Source organism: Larus michahellis, chromosome 7 (genome assembly GCF_964199755.1).
Source record: "Larus michahellis chromosome 7, bLarMic1.1, whole genome shotgun sequence".
NCBI lineage: Eukaryota > Metazoa > Chordata > Aves > Charadriiformes > Laridae > Larus > Larus michahellis.
In genome coordinates, this window is record NC_133902.1 from 34,573,688 (window position 1) to 34,588,776 (window position 15,089).

The 15,089-nt window shown below is 45.7% G+C and overlaps 1 protein-coding gene across 1 annotated transcript in view; it reads left to right on the plus strand.

The window, feature by feature from the left end:
• The first annotated feature begins 3,235 nt into the window (after positions 1-3,235).
• WIPF1 (WAS/WASL interacting protein family member 1) overlaps positions 3,236-15,089 on the plus strand; it is a 57,991-nt gene continuing 46,137 nt past the window's right edge. The window contains exon 1 of the mRNA XM_074594843.1: positions 3,236-3,354. The gene's annotated coding sequence lies outside the window, so the exon portion shown is untranslated. The remainder of the gene's footprint in view (positions 3,355-15,089) is intronic.

Genomic DNA, 15,089 nt, shown 5'->3' on the forward strand with positions numbered 1-15,089 from the left:
GGCAGATGAGCTAAATTTGCTGGCCTTATTCTGTCTATTTAGGCAGTTGCACTCGGCTTTGTAAAACATAGTTGAATTGATGAACAGACCGAGAAGAAAAATTACATTCACTGAACTCTAAACGCTTGATCATGAGCTTGCGTGTGTCAGGTGTCATCACTCATCTGCAACTTGTGCTTGGGTCTTGAAGCTGCCTCCAGTTTGGGAGTTTTTAAGAAATCAGATTATTGTTTCAGACAATTTAAGTACTCATTTTGTTCTCCAGGATGTAAGTTGCTGCTGGTCTCCTTGCTGTGGCCGTCTCCCCGGAGATGTGTGAAAGCAGCCCGAGTTTCATCAGTGTGCTGACCCAGCGGTTCCTGTTTCCATAGCTGAAGCAAACCGCAGTGGGCAGGGACAGCAAGACGAAAGAGTCTGTGGAACACAGGACCCACAAAGCGCATAAACATTGTGCTGCTATTGGAGAAGGGAAGCACATTACCCGCCTGAAAAGTTTGTCTTCTGGTACGGCGGCATGCGAGGTGTTGCCTTTAAAGTCACCGATAGTTTAGCACATCAGATATGCTTTTGACTTTGAACGCTTTTAGAGGGTTGCCGTGCTTGGATCCAGTTGCAAGACCTCATGTTTTTGTATGTTTACTAGTGCTAGATAAAGTCTAGCAGGGCCTCCATGCCCCTAGGCATGCTCCTGCTTGTAAATTCCCTCCCTCTTTTTCTTCCTGAAAAATCGTGAAGTTGGTACAAAGTCTCCCAAGCTCCTCTCAGATGAATGTTGTGCAGACACTGGCTTCTGACAAAGCTCTGGAGTACTTTTTCCCTTTCTGGAAATCAAATCCCAACTACAGACGGGGCAATCACTCATTGCTTTGCAAAAGATTCTCTAAAACAAACATAAAATGGCCAAGGTTGGAAGGGACCTTTCAGATCATCCAGTCCAATCATCAACTTAACTCTGACAAAACCCATCACTAAACCCTATCTCTAAGCACTGTGTCTGCCCAGCTTTTAAATACCTCCAGGGATGGTGCCTCAACCACTTCCCTGGGCAGCCTGTTCCAGTGCTTAATAACTCTTTCAGTGTCACAATTTTTCCTAATATCCAGTCCCTCATAAAGTATGAAAGACTGGCCAATTGGAAAACAGCCAACCTGCAAGCCACCATTCCCATGCTCGTGCCGAGAGCCCTGCTGAGTTCCATTAGCTGTAGGTGGGTTATTTACAACAAGGACAGAGCAATCTCACTTGTTACCATGTGACAGGCTGGACTGACCAGCAGGCAAGAGTCCAAAGCAGTTTGTAGGCTACCGCAGTGCGGTGATGATGATGGGTCACTCGGTGGATTCCCCATAGAGGGGGAACTCTTCCCTAGCAAGGGTCGTCATTGTTTCCTGTCATCCCAACACAGACCTCCCACTGCAGCACATCTTCCTGACTTCCAACAGACAAGCAGATCTGTATCGGTGTTTGTTATTTATCCCATATGGAGCCTGGAATAAACACACCACATGGTATTTCTCCAGTATGTAGTCAAGAGGAAGCTGTTTGCCTCTATGTGACTTTTCAGCTAACCAATGACCTAAATGCGGTATGCCGTGCTTAGGAACCTCATGTGGATTTGTGACCCTCTTTAGGGAGCTTTAGGTCTGTAAAGACAGTAAACACAGAGTACCTGCAGTTTTTCCATTTGTGAGCTCCGTAACTTTTGCTTTCAAGCTAATCTAGGCTGTGTGCGTGCAATCAGAAGACGGTAGAGAGAAAATATTGTACCTGTTTCTGTGTCCATCTTGTAATGTTCTGAGCATGCAATGACACAGAAACAGAGAAATGACCTACATAAAAGCCTGGCAAGTTTTGAAACCTTACACTGAAGGCAAATCAGTAACGCCATTGCTCTTGGGACAGTGTGTCTCACCATAATGCTGTGTCTTTGGGCAACTGGTGGTGTCATGCTTAAAACATGAAAGTTGTAGCAAGTTAGCTCAGCACACAGGCTACTCAGCTGGGACGTGTTGCTACAAGTGAATCAAGAACATATTTAAGTTCTTCAGGAAACCTGTCCCTAACATTCGTATATTTTAGACAACAGTGTTATGTAGCTGCTGGGCTGGACCATGTTCATGCATGGAGTAAACACAAAAACATCCAAATACCTCAAAAATGTGAAATCCTACAGAGACAAAAGCATGTGGGATCAATGTATCAGCTCAAATAGGTGCTCGGGACACAGCGCTCACCCTTCAAAACTTGCTCCTATTTTCCCAAGCTACTCTGTTACATATACTTCAGGCATTTTTCCATGCAAGACCTCAGCGCTGGACCCAAAAACATTAACAGAAGTTTTGTTTCTAGAAAACTTAGTCAAGCTGAGAAGGAAAAGGAAGCAGAATCTATTGCTTGTCTGGCAAAGCAATCTCTGCGTGAGTTAATTGAGGTAAGAAGCACAAACGCCTTCTGGGGCATCACGTAGAGAGGGGTAATTGACCTTCCCACACCTCAGCACTCTGCAAACCTTAAAAGGGAAAAAGCAAGTACATCTTTTCCACTGTTTAATTACGTTTCTACTGCACTGTGTGTGTGTCTTCCTGCTGCCTTGCCATTCCCCAAGCTCCACTACCCCTCCCCTGCTGGCTGCTATCAAGGCCATGAGAGGCAGGGAAGGAAAATGAAGCGCTGTTGAGACCTCTGCGGGCAAACAGAGCATCGGGAGCTGGGGTGAGAGGAGACCCTGCTTAAGGGCCTTTGGGGCTTTCCCAGGTTGCTGGGGCAGGAGGGTGCAGTGCTGGGCAGGTGGATGCACCGGAGGCCAAGAGGTTGCAGAAAGTAGAACTGACGATGGAGGCCAAAAGTTGCAGATGCAGGTAGTCATGGGTGCAAGCAGGGAACCCATGAGGCTTTGGAGGACCGGGTGAACCCCTGGAAAAGCTCCCAGTATTCACCGTTGGGCCTGTTTACACTGAAAACCTTTCCCTGCCGTGTGGTTATCCCATTAACTCTGGTTTTACCTTCCAAGTGGAACACCTGGGACCTTCACCACCAGCCCAATGCTACCTGGGAAGAGCCACCCCATGGGGATTTCTCGGCTCGGGGAGGTGGGGGGAACGACGGACACTCATCCATCCATCCACCCACCCATCCAGCGATCCATCCAGCGCCCCTCGTTCTCCGGGAGGGGGAACCGGGACATGTGCGGCGGCGCGGCCGGCGGGGGAGCGGCGCCCCAGAGCCGAGCCGAGCCGCTTCCTGCCGCTATAAATAACCGCGCCCGGACCAACATGTCCCGGCCGCCGCAGCGGCTGGAGCTCCGGAGGGAGCTGCCGTCCCCTCCCGCCGTCTAACTCCCCCCCGCGGAGAGCGGTAAGGGGACCGAGGGGAGGCGGGATGGGGTTCGCTTTGCGCGGCGTGGGGGGGTGTCCGTGCGGGGCGGGCAGGGCCCCCCCCGCCCCGCTGGTACAAGGGGCAACGGCTTCCGAGTCTCTCTTCGTGGCTGTTTTCTCTTTCTCTCTTTTCTTCCAGACCTCTCTGTCTCGGGATGTGCTCCTCCTGCTTTCCGAAGCCCTGCCGGCGGGGTTGGGATCCCTCCCCGCTTCCCTCTCGCTTGTTTTTTGTGTGTGTGTCCGTCCGTCCCCCCCCACCCGCCCCCTCCCGCCACCACCACCGCGGGGTTGGGGTGCGTGGCCCCGGGATGGAGGATGGTGTCTGGCCCCTCGCCTTGCGCCTCCTCGGCCCCGACCTCCATGGAAGGGGCTGGTGGCATCCGTGTCCGTTCCCTGGCTGTGAGATGCCGGCTTGGTGTGGCGAGCCATAGCCGGGGGGTGGCACACACCACTGCCCATGCATGTGGCACCCAAGCAGGGTGCTGTTGCGGTCGCTGGCTCACAGAGGTCTTTGTGCTGCAGCCTGCCTCCCTCGAGGGCTTTCGTCTGCAGCAAAGGTTGAGGTGGACCTTGTAGTTAGGCTTTATGGTGGAGGCAACAGAAGCAGGTCTCTGCCCCTCCAAGCTGAGGACTTTTTTGAAGGAGTCAAGTTTGGGAACCTCAGGTAATCAGCCATAAAGTTTTAGCTTGTCTTCCCCTTTGTTTGCCTCTGCTGCTCTAATGGCTGTGCTTTGGCTTTTAATAAACACCTTCTGTGGTGCGGGGCTATATCCCTTCTCGGAGAGTAGGTGCTCTTCAGCTGCTTCCACGTGCTCTGCTCAGGCTTCTTATTTAAAACAAAAGTGATAAGCACTGTCTCTGGCACTAAGATGTGCACGTTCAGGAACCCACAGTGAGGTATTTCTAAGTTGCTCTTTTATTCTTGAAATGCTTCCTCAAAGAGAGGGCTGTAATAAGCAGCTGTTCTGGGTTGTCTTGACCTCCAGAGGATGTTTTGCTCCTCGCTCGCATCCTTTTTCACTCTCTTTCTACTTTTCCATCTATTTTTTCTGTCCTTTAGCTCCTCCGAGCCCAACTTGGGAGCGGAGTGCAGAGGCCCAAGAGGCCACGGGAAAAAGAAGAGGTCCTCTCAGAGGCTGTCTGGCCTCCGCATGTTACCCGCGGCGTGCCCTGCTTGGCATGGCCGTACCGCCCTGGAGGGACCCGCTCTGGCAGGGTGCCTGCCTGAGTGCGGTGGAGCACGAGACGGGCTGAGCTGGCGTGTACTTTCCCCTCCGCGGGTGAGGGGAAGGAGCATGCGAGGAGGAAATACAGCTGTTGCAGAGCACTTCTGCCCTCCGTGCAGCGGGAGCACGTGAGGGAAGGACAGACGCAGAAAGGGAGATTCAGGAAGAGAGTCAGAGAGAGAATTGGGGGGCGGGGGGGGGACAGAGGAAAGCTACAAATGGAGAGGAAAAGCTTTGTATGTGTGCACAAATTTTGTTTGAATGTCTGTTTAGCCAGGGCAAGAGCAAATATCCTAAAAAATATGAGATTGTGTCTCTTGAATCCCTGTTATTGTTCCTCCAGAAAGTGCTGTTTTTCATTCCTCGGGTATCGTGTATGTCTCTCTCCCTCACTTTTCTAGGCTTTTCAGCATCCTCTGACCTCAAGCTGCGCAGGACATTGCCCTTAGCGTCTGCCTGTCAAATGCGTAGTTCTCCATGTTGTACATGAAATGATTATTTCCATAGTTGGTTAAGGCAAGTTTCCGAAGGAATGTGAAGCGAGAGGCACGGCAGTTCCTGTGGTCGGCCTTGACTGGGGTGTAAGCTCTTCGGGGCAGGGGCTGTGCCCTGGAGGCTGCAGTTACTCTCCACGTTGCCCTTGGCACTTCAGGGATTTCTGCCTCCACTCCTAACCCCCCAACCCCTCTCTTATCTCTCATTGATGGTCACCTGTTCCTGCAGCTCGTTCAGCCTCTCCCAGTTACCCCTGGGGTTGCTCTGTGAACTGAATTGCTGAAAGGTTCACCAATCTGGGTTAAAAACCTTAGGAAAAGGAGAGAGGGGAGGAGGAGCAGCAGTCCCTCCCTCTGCCTCTACAAATCTCCCTGATCAGCCCTATGCTGCCTCTCCTCTGCCTCCTGCTTTGAGACCACAAGTGGGGTTAAAACAGTTGAAGCTCTCTAGCTGCGTCCTGACTTCTGCTGCCTTAGTATTTCTACTGAACGCCCACTTTTAACTTTGTAAAGCATTACATCACTCTGAACAGCATCAGGTAGCAAGGTGCTGTCTTTGGGGGCTGCATTGCTACGAGACTATTAGACCTTTCTCTCTCTCTCTCTCTCTTTTTTTTTTTTTTTTCTGAGGAGAAACCCAGAGTTATCACAAAACTGCATTAGGGCTTCAGTGCTTTTACTAGTGCAGTAGAGTCAGAGTTGAAAGAAAAAGGTATTATCTAAAAGGGAGCAATTTCCCACCGGTGACAACAGGTATGACCTTTATATTGGATGACCTCCAGACCCCTTCTGGTGGAGAGGCCACCGAGGAGCAGGAGCAACACTAAGCCCTTTGTGAAGGAAACACACTGCAGTATTGCTCTCCATTACCTACAGTGCATAAAGTACTAACAGCTAGTGGTTTTCTGCCTTGCTGGTATAAACACCAAGCTTTTTTGGAGAAAGAAAAGAGTGTGTGTTGGTGTTATCTGAAATGTGACATGAATTCGTAAGTTTCCTTTAGAGTCAAATATATTGTTCTTGGTATATACACATTTTAGTAGAATGTCTTTATGCAACAGCCTTTAGAAATGTTCTGTGCACTGAATTTCCATCTGGATAACAGACTTATGTATAGAAACCATGAGAAACAGCGATGCAATGGAGAGAGGAGGGTTTCTTTAAAGTGTATGCTTTTGCCAAGGCAGACATATTTTAATTGTGGCTTCTTCACAACAATGAATTGCTATCAAAATTCAAATCTAATTAAATGCTTTTGTGTTCTTTCTACTGACTTCTCGTATTCTTGGCTAGAATGAGGACACTTTCTCCTTTTCTTTGTGTGGTGCACTCTAACACTTGTGTCTGTTGGATCCATTATAAAAAGGGACTGTTGAGTATCTTGGTTCAAAAATCCATGGTGCTACCTGTATTTGAGCAGGGGTGGGGAGAGTATTCTTTTTATTGGGAGATAGTTAAGTTCGGGGGTGGTAGAAGAGGACTTGGTAGTACCAAAGATGAGGATGCTGGAAGTGGCCACAAATCTTCAAGGCACCTGTCTGTTCTATGTGCTGTTGGGTGTGCAATTAACACCTTCGGGTTTAGCTCCTTACTTCAAAGACGGATGTGAAAAATCTCTCTGTTATTGAATAATAACTGCTGAACTGTTAGTTGGCAAATGGCCCAGAAAAGGGATTATTAAAAACTAAATTTCATAAAGATGTCTAGAATCATGCTTTAGTAGAGGGTTTCATTTAAAAGATTTTGGAGGCTCGTGGTGACCAGTATGATAGCAGTGTGGTGCTCTCATGTAGCATCACATGTGTGCATATGTCAAGATATCCAAAGAGGAGCAAGGGGAAGGAAATCAATGAACTGTTTACTACATAAGTGCTCAGTTGTGATCCTCTGCAAGCACTGTGCCACCCCTGCTGAGTTCTAAGTGAAGTCTGAATTGTGAAAAGACTATCTTTTTTCAGTTGAAACAACCCTGAACATCAGGGCTGTGAAAGATAACTGCGGTGGCTGTTCAGCCTTGCAGGCATGCAGGTCTGAAAGAGCAGCTGTCCTTGGGTCTCATCCAGCTCGGTTCACAAAGATCAGTGAAGAGTGTCCCTAAGGCTGGAGACGCAAGTGGCGAGGGAGCAGTTTCGTCTAAATCTAAGAGATCAAAGGAGTTCAGAATAGAAAGTTTTTCCTTATTCCTGGAAGGAGATAAACGGGAAGCACAAGGAGTAGTTTGAGAGTCTGTTTTGTAACACTTAACTCGGCTGTAACCTCATTAGTGTTCTTCTACATTTGGTTCCAATTACACGTAAGTACATTTTGGAGTTAAAATGTATACTTTTGTAACTCCTCAAACTACTAATGTTGCAGAAGCGGAAGTTCCGAAGACTTAAGCTGTTTATGTGGCACCCTGTCATCTTTAATCTCTTCGGTGTGTGTATGTGTGTAGCTCTTGCCATTCCCTTCCTGGGACTAAGTCCATGTGAAGGGCCCTCCTGTCCTCTAATGCGTGTCTTCGTGAGAGAGCTCTCCTCCTTATTTGAGCTAAACTTGAGTACATCTGTCCTGCTGAAGAAACTACGGGATATTCTTTAATGGGAAGCAATATAGAGGTTAAACTAAATGGTCTTAGCAGCTTCAGTGAGCCCAAAATAGTTTGTGCATGTTTCTCTTGTGATAACTTCAGGAAGTGGGGTGATTCCCTCTTCCTCCCTCTCTTTAATATTTTTGCTGAATGCTGTCCTTAAGTGCTAAAATCCTCTTACCATGAAGAGCAGGCAGCATCGAGCAGGTTTCTCTCTGAATTTTTACGGACCCTGGCTTAAGAGGACCAGAAATTAGCCCTAAGAAGAAATTGCATTCCTCTGCTTGTTGTACTGCTCCTGCTCCCCACCGAAATTGCTACTAAGGTCCTTCATGGTGAGGCTGGCCAAGCACTGGAACTGGTTGTCCAGAGAGATTGTGGAGTCTCTCTCCTTGGAGACAGTCTAAAAACTGGACTGGACAAGGCCCAAGCAATCAGCTTTAAGCCAGGTTAGCCCTGCTCTGAACTAGATGGGATCCAGCGGTTCCTTCCAGCTGGCTGTATGCTGTATTTTTTCATTATTGGATAAGCATGGCTGCTTTTGTCTGTCCCCAGAACATCTGGGAGTAAAAGTGGTCTCAAAACATCCAAAACTGGCCTTGGGAAGTCTGAATAAGGACTTTGAAAATTGGAGTGCATAGAGAATCATAGTGTGGGGAAGTGGCTTTGCCCAAAGTCTCATAGCAGCAGGTCAGTGGTAGTGCTGGGAGAGGATCATAAATCTCCTGACTGGCAGACTAGTGCCTTAGTAGCTAAAACATGTTGTCTTTAAGCATAAAACGGTCTCCTTTCCCTACTCAACTACTTTCAGATCACTTGGCAACAAAGACTACTCTTATCCTCCAAGGATCTCTTTCTTTTTTTTTTTGTTTTGGTTGGTTGGTTTTTTCCTTTATCTGTCATATTCATAGGCCTTTTTAGTACTAAAGAACAGTTTATTGCATTCACTTTTTCAGGAAACACTCAGAACATCAGATCTGGAAAAGAATTTGGTGAAATAAAGACAAGAGCTGCATAGGAAATTTTTAGAAAGTGATGTTATTCCCAGTTTGCTGCATAACAATTAATCTCTTATTTTTAAGAGAGGAAAAGAGCAGAGGAAGCTGCACACTGAATCCAAGTTTGAATCTCTCTTTGTTTAAAAAAAATAAAAATCACTTGAAGAAAACTTTTTAAAATCTGGAAGCTGAGAAGAACACAGATAGATCAGCATTTTTAAGAGTACCATGGAAGGAGTTAAGCTGTGAGTTAACTGCATCTGTGTTTCAAATCCAAATGCTACGAACAAGGGACCATTCAGATCTTCAGTTATAAGTTATACTGAATTCGTTATGCTGTGTTTGTTTGAATTCTGTTGAGAGGAGAAAAAGAAAATCATGGCAGGAAAAAAGAATCATTACTCTTGTTTTGGTGGCTTGTTTCTGAAGTGATGAAGCAGGATTCTTCTTTCCCATCTTTTTTTGTCTAGCACTTATGCAGGTCATCTGCTAATTATTAGCAGCTGTGAGACTATGGACTTACATAAGCATAACTAAAAGTCAGTGGAGCCTTGCATCATTCAGCAGATCTGCCCATCACTTATTCACCACAATAACAGATTGGTTTTGTAACTTACTTGACATGGGTATCTAAATACTAAGAGGGCATCAGCAAGCACGGAAAGTTGGGAAATCCTTTAAGTCCTAGGAATCAGATAGGATAATGTGTTGTTTTATTGTCGCCACAACCTGTTGTCCGATTATACACGAGCTGTGTGTCGGGGTAATGCCCTGTGACAGCTGAGCCTGCCAGCTACATAAAGCTGAATTGTCTGGGCAGCTTTGCTTGGAAGGTAGGTATGGGTGCGACGCCTGCCTGCTGTGGAAGTGCAAGTGTGGGTGCTTGTGAATGTATCCCAAATTAGCCATGCTCAGTGATACAGCTGGATACAGCAAACTGTCTCAAACCATAGAAAAGGACATGTGTGGAGCTGAGAAGTTGGGATTTCTTGGCAAGGGAAATAGCTGTAGTGCACAAGGCTGGCAGGTCCAGGCTGTGCCCCCGGGTTTGTAACAGTGGCTCAGCACACCACAGGATTTGGTGAGCAGCACGAGTTTCTTCCCACTTAACCTTGAGGGTATATAAAACTTAATCTCCCATACTTCTGGGTATTAAATCATAGACTAAGTAATGAATTTTCTGATCCGGTCTCTGGTTTTGTTTTCAGATTTTTTTTCTTGTCTTCTCTTTTGCTGGTTTAAAGATCTCCACATGCAAGAGAGACTGAAAGCGTAAGTGCAGTGTTATCAAATGTGCAAAATGCAACCCTTAAAATACTTGTTCTTGGGAATTAAGAAGGTAAAATGAGTTCCAGCAGATACAGTGTCCCTCCAGACCAGTCTGTGCACCCGGTGGCTCAGAGCTGTGCCCTGGCTCCTTTTTTAAGAAGTGAAAGAGGAGTTTGCCTGAGTTTCCTTTTTTTTTTTTTTTTTTTTTCCCCTACAACTCTTTTATCTTTTCTTTTTTAAAGCAGCGATGTGAGCAGTTAAGTTTGAGAGCTGCTGCCCTAGATCCGTGGGGTCTCTGCTATTTCTGCTGGGAACAACAGACAGTGCCTCATTAGCTCACCTCACCGGCAGGATCCAAACATGGTGGGACCTTACAGCTGCCCTCAAATTACCCTGGTCCCTGAGAAAGATGTAGGTGCTTGGAGGCAGCTTGCAAACTCCAGCTGCTGGGTTAGCACTTCAGAGCTGTAAGAGGGTGGCATGAATCAGGAACCTTCCTTTTATGAGGAGCCTAAACAGGAAGGTAACTAACTGATTTTGTAACTAGAATCAGCTAGGTAGCTTTTTAATAGAAAGACAGATGATGAAAAATACTTTGGGGGGTGGGGGGAAGGATTGGAAGTGCTCCTCAGGCAGTAATTCAAGGGTACTCCATTGACACTCCTTTGGATCAATTTGGATCGCAGTTTGGCAGACACGGCCAGCATCAGCCATGCACTACGACAGTCCTCTCCTCCGTTTACCCCAACTCATCACGCCTCCCATCACATCCGCCACTGCTCTTCCCCTCATTTACCCAGCATTGACTGACCCGCTTTGCCTAATGTATTTCCAAAAGTTTTTTTTCTGGCATGGAAATGCAAAATAGAGAATTTTTACTCTTGCTTTAGCATTTGAAGCTACTGAAAACAGTTTTTAAAGGAAGTTTTAAATGTAAACTGTGAAAGGTGCTGTGTGTTGCATATGTTTTAAGTAAACAAACCACACGCTCACGCACATAAGTGAGTTTGCATGACTCAATGTATTGATCTCTTTAAATGTATCTCTATTTGGTCAGATGCTACTTCTTGCTTTTCATATGGTTACACGCCTTCCCTTTGATTTTAAGGGAATGCATTTGACCAATGCCCAGTAGAATACACTTTCTATTCCAATAGGATGAAATGAAAAATCAAATGATAGCAATGTGGTGGTAAGGAAGGTATGCAAATATGACTCTCTTGGTTTTGGAGAGAAAGCTATTCATCTGAGGCCACAGAGAGGACACATACCAGTATATCGTCGTTCCTGTCTGCAGGTTGCATTTTCAAATCACCTCAAACTAATACTACTTTGAAACTGAGAGAAAGATATTCCTTAAAAGTACAACTTTTCCAAACAGTGGTTCTGGTGGCCTCTTGGAACCTGAAACTCTCAAACGGCAGCAAACAGCCCCAAAACTTTATTTTGATACTAGGCAGCAACAAACCACAAGGAAACAGTTCTTCCTTGGACTTTCCTACTGTATCTTCAAATGCATTTGAACTGAATAGGTGGCTTGGGGAGTGGCAGAAAACTTGTTTTTTGGCACAACTTACTTTAAATAGATTATCCCTAATTGAATTGACTAGTTGTCTCTTGGGTATAATGAACAGCTCATATTCTTGTCTTGTGTACTTTTAATATCAAATAAGATGATGCTTTTCAAAATGAAGCATCTTACTCTGTAAAGTAGCTACGTACTTATACTTGTCCCCTTAAGTGGAGCCAGAGCAATATTTATTTCCTCATTTATTGGTTATCCTCTTCCTAGCAGCTCTCTGCAGGATCAGCGTCTCCAAGTTTTATTATAGCTTTTTCTTTTTTTCATTTGTGCGTCCTTAAAAATGTGTGCATGCTGACTGGCGTCAAGAGGAAGACAAATTAACTTGAGCTGCTATAGGGAACTAGAAAATGAAGTGTTCCATAACCGACAAACAGCTTGAGATGACTGGACAAGTTCCCTCTTTATTCATCTAAAATGTGCCAGTTGTTTAGCAGAACATCCCTGATAATGCGAGTGAATCGCAGGGTAAAACCCAGTTGGATGTCATCATGTGCAGTACTTAAATGAGAACACTGAGGGATTTTGTGCTTCCAAGGCTAAGAACTGTCATTGTTGTCTTCTGGTTTGTGTTACTTTAAAAGTTCCCCAAGAAAGTTCCCTCTTAGGAGGAATAATGGAGTTTAAAGTTGTTTACAGTAAGAGCGGTATATGACTTCTCTTTTTTGCTTAGACTGAAAGCTTTTTATTCTTCTCAAAATGTGTTTGTTTACCCTCTGCTCACTAATCAGTGAGACTGACGAGGCATTAAAGAAATGATACCACATGGTATATAATACCGCAGCCTTTACAGCTTCCAAGGTTTTTGCTCCAGGCCATCCACTGTGAGGTGTGGATGGAAGCAAATGAAAATAGAATGGAAAAACCCTGCAAGAAGGGAAAGTTAAAATTTAAAAAAATAAGATAAAAAATATATATACATATATAATGTATTTTCACCTTCTTCTCTTTATATAGAGATAAGGAGGAAGTATGCTGCTGCCATTTTTTAGCTAGGCATGACTTCATGCCCTAGGAAGTGAGAACAGATACACACCAAAAATAAAAATCACTCCGAACTAACAAAAGGGCTGGTAGGTGCCACCCTGGGTCCAGTCCTGCCCTTGATGTAAGGTTGCTGTGGGTGATCAGTGCTGAGAAGAGACCAGTGGAGCAGGATTGTTCCAGGCAAGGTCAGGATGGCGTTTCCCCGTCTTTCCTCAGGGCTGTTTTCCATTAGGCTTCTGGAGGTGCTCCCTCTAGCCTCTGGTGGAGGCTGCTGGTTATTTCTGGAAATTGCCATCCTGAAGATAGGATCACTCTTTCTTCTGCTCTGAAGTTCCAGTGCCTTAGACATCTTCTAAAGTTTTGGATGGTTGCTGTGACATGACTGTACCGGGGAGGAAAAATCCCAGAGTATCTGCAGGCATGTTTGATGTAATAAATCTCAGTTCTTTACAGTGCAGTTGTCACAAATTGCAGTCCCACTTCTCTGTATTTAACTCTGGCGTGTTCAGGTCCTGGTTTCTTCATTTCTCAACGGAGCACGTGACCCTCGGTATCACTGTCATTTTTTGTAACATGCATCAGTGCAGGATCTCAGACCACATTACTAAGGAATTCTGTCTGGTATAAGGGCAAGTAAAAAATAAGGGACTTTTTTTAAAAATAATTCTTAAGGGTATAATTATGGAAACAGCCTCATGGACAATCACAGGCCTTCAAAACTGGAATTCCCAAGAGCAACACGAGATGCTGGCTTTGGCATTAAAAGTTGATAGAACAGTCCTTGTCCCATTTAGCAGCAAAAAGCCCAAAGTTAAATTATGTCACAAAGTTTACTTAAATCCAAACTATTAACATCATGAAACCTCAAGTAGGTATAAACAGCCTCCATCACAGCTGGTGTAGCTCAGCCCCCACTGGCAGCGTGTAGCGACAGGGAAAGCGGGTGAAGAAACACCTTTAGACTCCTGCAGCGTGCAGGGATGCTTCAGGGCATCACCAACGACAGCCAGGGAATATCATCTCACAATTCATCCTCCATGAGGGACAGTTGTCGGGACGTGCTGGCTCTGCTGGGACCTGGCTCACAGACCAACTGGAAGTGTGGGCTCTAACGAAATGCCCGTGACTAATCTTCCTGCCTCCCCAAAGGAGCCTATACTGCATTCCCCTCCCTTACTGTGGGGCAGCTCTAATTCTTCCGGCTGAGCAGGAGGGTTTTAGGAGGCCCCCGCTGCTTTCCTCTACGCTGTTCTTAGGTTACCGCCATGGTGCAGCCTCACAGGGGAGCCAGCCAGCTCTGCTGAATAGTCTAGAAATTGGACAGTAAGGTGTTTCTGCTCTGTTAGCAGCACCTTTTCAGACAGCCATGCTTCAAAATACCTAAAGTGGGGGTTTCTGTTGTGCATAGGTAATATCCTCAGAGCCGTAAGCCATATACTTAGCTATAAATTTAATTATTCTGCTCCCTACTGAGTACCTGGCCTTTTGCTATTGGGAGAGGAAAGAAGAAACAAAACACATGCAGAGTGGGATACCGACAGGTGATTACAAGTTCAGTTATCTTCTTGTGCAGAACTTCTGCTCAAAGGGAGACCTGGTGCCAAGCTGTTTCGAGCCAGAGTAACAAACTGCTGCCTCCACTCTCAATCTCAGCCTGCACATCCTGGGGCTTATCCTGATCGCCAGTTCCCAAGCGTGTTATGGGAACTTGCGTAGCCAACACATCAGAAGCCCAGCTCCGTTTATTTGGCCAGCTGTGGGGACGACAGGATGTCCCCATACCCTTTTGAGGTAGAGGTGTTGCTTTGTCCTCTGAGTGCAGTCTCCTGATAATTGACTCTGCTGCAGCACTTGATGAAACCGGGTGTAGGTGGCTGGCAACGTAGGGCATTTTATTTCTAGATCAGTAGTTTACCTCTAAGCTGGGTGAGCCATGACTAAACATTGTTTTCTGTCAGTTTTAGTATAGTTTAAGTGCAAAGAGTCAGTAATCACAGGTCTATAAGACAAAAGTTCTTGCTCAAAATGATGTTGTCTGACTTCCGTGCTGAAAGCCATCATGAAGTAGTCAGATGATGAATGAGGATTAAAACTTCCTGGGTGGCTAGTGAGTGACCCTTTCAGACCAGGGCCAACACTGGGCATGGTGGTGTGAGCAATCTCGCTTTGATGTGTCCCATGTAGCTGCCCCTTATGTATGACTGAGATGTAGGATCTCTCAATGGGGCTGAATTTTTCACTAAGGAAACAGAGACCTTTAGCCTCCAAGGCTGTTATCTGCATGCTTTTCATGGACCCTGCAGTTCCTTGTTAGTTTCTTAACTACTGCTTTCTTAATTCATAGTAATAAACTCTCCTGATTCATAGTAATTGCATAGCTAATTAAATGAGAATGTGGCATGCAGTAGATATACATATTCATATACTGAGCCTCCCTTTCTCCTCTTTTATTCTTGGGAGAATATTGTTTTCAATAAATATTAATGAAAGAAAAATGTATGATCTGATCTTGCACATGATCTGATCTTGCTCACCTCACTCGGGCGTAGTTCCAGTCAGTATGGGATTGCTGACATTTGTACCTAAGCAA